The sequence below is a fragment of the Mercenaria mercenaria genome, chromosome 19 (assembly GCF_021730395.1).
Source record: "Mercenaria mercenaria strain notata chromosome 19, MADL_Memer_1, whole genome shotgun sequence".
In the NCBI taxonomy this organism is placed as follows: Eukaryota; Metazoa; Mollusca; class Bivalvia; order Venerida; family Veneridae; genus Mercenaria; species Mercenaria mercenaria.
Genome location: NC_069379.1, coordinates 17,791,310 through 17,797,309, shown reverse-complemented (window position 1 = coordinate 17,797,309; position 6,000 = coordinate 17,791,310).

Here is a 6,000-nt window from a genome sequence, read left to right as displayed (position 1 = left end):
GTAAAAGATATTTATGTGTCAAACAAAAAACAACAAATGATGCAGTGCTTGGTGATTGTGGGAGGTTTCCAATGTTCATAAATTCTGCAAACGGATCGTCAGATACTGGTGTAAAATTCTTAGAATGGGAGAGCATAGGTTGGTTAAAAAATGTTAAAAAATGTTATCTTATGCTTAAATGCTTAGACAATAGCCGTCAAACAAACTGGTGCACGGGTTTAAGAAATATGTTATGTAGTAATGGGTTTGGGTATATTTGGTACAACCAGTGGGTAAACAATGAAGATGTTTTTATTTAAGCTTTTGTACAAAAATTGACAGAACAATATTTGCAGGAATGGGATTCAATAATTTACGATAGTCCTAAATTATCTGTGTACAGTCAGTTTAAGAATACTTTTGAACATGAAAAATATTTAAATGTTTCAATGATTAGAAAATTCGGAAACGCACTATCAAAACTACGTCTTTCTTCCCATAGTCAAAATATAGAAAGAGGTAGATATGATAGCACATCCAGAGAGCAAAGAACATGTAAACTTTTATATAATGCAGTTGAAAATGAGTTCCATATCGTATTAGTATGTCAACAGCGTGCTCGACTACTGTGAAATCATTAATATTCGTGGGGGACTAATTTTCGTTGATTTCGTGGTTGAGTCAATCCACAAAATTTAATCTCAACGAACAAGTAAATTCCCATTCATTTTATGTTCAAAAGTTGAAATCCACGAATTCATATCCCCACGAAATTGCCGTTTTGACCAAAACCACGAAATTTCATGTCCACGAAATTAAATGATTCTACAGTATTTCGATGCTGGATAGTGAAACTGGGCACATCTGAGGAAACAAGAGCTGTCACTGGAGTGTTTAATGACTCCAATTGTGGATGAAGATATTGCATAATAGCCTGGGTCTATGTCAAAAATATCAACTTAAAGTAATAAGAGAGGTAAATATTAAATGTATCAAAACACTATATAAGTATATATCCAAAGCAAAAAGGGGCATAATTCATTAAATATTGGTGCCAGAGTTATGCAGCTTGTGTCATATAGTGTGGGTGATGATGTTGAACAACTCTTTTAAGTTTGAATCAAATTCATTCAGTAATAACAGAGACAGAGTGAAAGTGCATCAAAACTTTAACCTAAAATTCTAAGTAAAAAGGGGAATAATTCATGAAAAATTGTGCCAGAGTTATGCATCTTGTGTCATATGATGTGGGTGATGATGCTGAACAAATATTTCAAGTTTGAATCAAATCCATTCAGTAATAAGAGAGGTAGAGTGAAAGTGCACCAAAACTTTAATCTGAAATTCTAAGTAAAAAGGGGGAATAATTCACGAAAACATCGTGCCAGAGTTATGCACCTTGTGTCATATGATGTGGGTGATGATGTTGAACAACTATTTTAAGTTTGAATCAAATCCATTCAGTAATAACAGAGATAGAGTGAAGGTGCATCGAAACTTAAACCTGAAAATCTAAGTGAAAAGGGGGGATAATTCATGAAATACTGGTGCTAGAGTTATGGCATTACGTCAGATGATGTGGTTGATGATGAGGAATAAGTATTTTAAGTTTGAATCAAATCCATCAAGTAATTACAGGATAAGTTGAAAAAAGAGAAAGTGCACCAAAACTTTAACCAAGGTGGGGACGCGGAAAGACGCCGACGCCGGGGCGAGTAGGATAGCTCTCCTTATACTTCGTATAGTCGAGCTAAAAACTGTCTACACTACGAGCAAGGTATATCGCTAAGATATATTATGACAAACCTAACATTCATAAAGGGGGAGTGGATGGGGGTCCCAGTTAGGTGTCTGCGCAAAATGTTTTTTGATTTTATTTATACTTTGTGATAATATACCTACATGTATTAAGTTTCATTAACAAGTGTTACTGTTACCAGTTTTGACTTACTTTTATAGATATTCACATTTAAAGTGGGTGGGGTAATCTGACATGTGACCAGCCAGGAACACAATTTCTGTTATTTTTTTTTAAAATAGTTCTAACTTTTTACCTGAAACTTTCATGATAAAATAACTAAGCAATGGACATTCACACAACATGTTGCATTTTAAATTGTACTGAATACTTTTTTCATCACAGAGCCACAAAGTGGTCTAATCAAATTTACTGATTTTCAATGGAAGAACTTTACCAAAAAGCTAAAACATTTGTTATTAGTTGAGATATTAAGGTGTTATTTTCAGCAGATATTGTAAACTAAATAAACAATAAAATGACAGTATATCAGTACACTCTAATTAATATTGGAAGAGTGGTACACTCTCAAACTGGGAAAAAGTGGGTGGGGTAAATAAATATTGGAAGCAACACTAGAAATATGGTGCAGTTGTTAAGCAATGGCCTCAGATTGTCTATTACTATCTTAATTTTATTAAATACCAGATTGATTAATAAATTTTAACAAAACATTTCCCACTTTATACATGTGTGTCATGGAAAAAGCATGGACCTTGAACGTGACATGTAGACAAACCAAAACCCTGAAAGCTCAAAGTATTAAACAAAAGGTTTTGCCTGAGGCAGTATATTTTGAGGAAAGCTATTGTTCAAATTAACATTAAATTTTTTGCATTGATTTTTCCATAGCACACATGTATAAAGTCTTATTAAAGATATTTTTTTTTGTTAAAATTTATCAACCAAGTCTGTATTTAATAAAACTAGAATGTGTCTGTAGGACACAGGGTGTGCATTTTTTTACTATTTCAGGGGCCATAACTCTGGAAATAGGGGGCAGACCCAGATAAAAAATAGTAGATGCGCAAGTTCATATCATGATAAACACTCATCAACTTATATCAAATATTTTTGAGCTAGGCGTGTCACAAGGTGAAAATGTGCAATTTTTACTATTTCAGGGGCCATAACTCTAGAAATAGGGCGTGGACCCAGATTAAAAATAGGAGATGCGCAAATTCATATCATGATTAAGACTAAGGTAAGGTTTCACGAATCTATATCAAGTACTTTTTGAGCTAGGCGTGTCACAAGGTGAAAATGTGCATTTTTTACTATTTCAGGGGCCATAACTCTAGAAATAGGGCCGGAGCCAGACGAAAAATAAGAGGTGTGCAAGTTCATATTATTATAAAGACTCGTGCAAGATTTCATCAATTTATATCAAATACTTTTTGAGCTAGACGTGTCTCAAGGTGAAAATGTCCATGTTTTACTATTTCAGGGGCAGTAACTCTAAAATTAGGGGGCGGAGCCAGACGAAAAATGGAAGGTGCGCAAGTTCATATCATGATAAAGACTCTTGCAAGGTTTCATCAATTTATATCAAATACTTTTTGAGCTTGGCGCGTCACGAACTTCGGACGGACGCACGGACGGATAGACGGACGGACGCACAAACAAGAGCAAATCTATATGCCCCCACCACTCATGGGGGCACAAATAAGATAGTAATAGACAATCTGAGGCCATTTCGTAACAACTGCACATTTTTTGTAGTGTTGCTTCGAATATTTATTTACCCCACCCACTTTTACCCAGTTTGAGAGTGTACCACTCTTCCAATATTAATCACAGTATACTGATATACTGTCATTTTTATGTTTATTTAGTTTACAATATCTGCTGAAAATAATACTTTAATATCTCAACTAATAACAAATGTTTTAGCTTTTGGGTGAAGTTCGTCCATTGGAAATCAGTAAATTTGATTAGACCACTTTGTGGCTCTGTGATGAAAAAAGTATTCAGTACAATTCAAAATGCAACAGGTTGTGTGAATGTCCATTGCATAGTTATTTTATCATGAAAGTTTCAGGTAAAAAGTTAGAACTATTTAAAAAAAAAAATAACAGAAATTGTGTTCCTGGCTGGTCACATGTCAGATTACCCCACCCACTTTAAATGTGAATATCTATATAGTAAGTCAAAACTGGAAACAGTAACACTTGTTAATGAAACTTAATACATGTAGGTATATTACCACAAAGTATAAATAAAATCAAAAAAACATTTTGCGCAGACACCTAACTGGGACCCCCCCCCCCCCCCTTTAATATTTTAATGAGCTCTAACTCGGAAATGGTTTTTCAAAATTTAGCAACGTATGCTTTTTATGGATTTATGATACTAGTTCTATGTGATATTGATATCATCATCAGTCCAGTAGATATAGAAAATAACAAACTAGCATTTATCAAATAAAATGTGAACTCTTATACAAGTATATATCGTGACTACAGAGTGAATAATACAAATTTATGTTAATATTCTTCATAGTATAAATATTCTTCATACTATAATAAAGTACATGCATTTGTATGAATATTTATATGTAAGTACCATATTTACATGTTACAAGATTTGTAATATTGCTTCTATGTTTAATAACTGAATCGAAATATAGCAAGAGATTACATACATACATGTATAGGTTCTGCATAGTTATACTCCTATAACATGTCATTGTATTTAAGGTACCAAAGAAGCTTTAGTGACATTATACTATTGTATATATGTATTGTATATTTATGTTAATATTCTTCATAGAATATATGTTGTACACAATAAGTTCTTTGATTTATTTCATTTTGGTTTCAAGTCATTGTCATTGTGATGTATCATGTGCAAATAACTGTTGATATGGGCTGGTGGCCAACATCAATAAAATCATTGTCATTGTCAGTTTGGTTGCGTTCTAGTCTTCCAAAATTCTTCAATTTTTTATTCGGCGTATGAAATTTTTTGAACAAAAAATGTAGATGATTTCATTTCTACTCTAAACATTACACAAAACTATTTGCAACGACTACATTCTGAATAATAGTTGAAGCGTACTTTTACGCAAAATATACATATAAATCCTCCCAACTAGTCTTAAAATTACCAAGTAATGCTTTTGATGAAATATGCAGGTCCTGAAATAGATTGAGTACGTGTGACAAAACTCCTCATGCAACCTGCTTATTATGTGAAACTGTATTTTCTCAACTCGCCTTATTACATTTATGGCCTAGAACCAGAATAATTTTGAAAGAGTTATCTAATGAGTATTGAAGTTCTAAGACTTATAGTGACGGGACAAAGCACTAAACTGAATACATATAAAGCAGTACAGTTTGATATAGAGTAAAAGAAAACAAATCTTATTGAGTTGTTTCAATATTTCTCTTGGCACATGATTTCCATTTATAAAGTTGGCGTCTCACTAATATATCCTCTGCTCATACAGAGAATGCACCGTCTTGGGCAGAAGAAATGATGGAAGCACTACAAAAGTTGAATATTCAATTCGAATCAAGGGACAAACCTAAAAATACCATTGCCTCAAAGTCATATCGACGTGATTAATTAGATATTGAAATGCCCAAATTTAATTTAAAAAAAAAAGGTTGACTTCAAATCTGCTGAAGCGAAAAGTAAGAAAAAATCACACTTATGTCTTAAATTGTTCATTTGTTGAAACAAATGTAGTCGCAATAGGTACCCGATAGCAGTATTCAAATGAAATGAAGGTTGTTCTTTTCTTATTGCTTTTATTATCAACTTTTCATTAAGAGACCACCTCGGAAGCCTTGTGATAGAGTGCCCACTTCGAAGGCGTCAAGGCGTGGATTCGTTCACGGACCGGATCATACAAAAACAAAAAGAACAAATATAGTGATCATTTCAGTTGAACAGAAATACCGGGATTTAGATATTGCTAAAGACGATCTTCCAGCACCTGTGATTGTCGAGCTTAACTCGAATTCCAATACATCATCTGACTCGGAGACTAACACAGATGAAGGGTCGTCAACATACACAGCAAGTGAAGTTGAAATTATGTGACATGGATTAAATTGAAATAAAACTAGCAACAAATATTAAAAAATAGAAGAATGAAAAAAAGTCAAACATTATTATTAAAATACATACATAAATAAATTGTTTATTTTTTTCTAAAAGAGTCTTCAAAAATCCTTTACTTAAATAAAATAAAAATAATGTATACGATAATA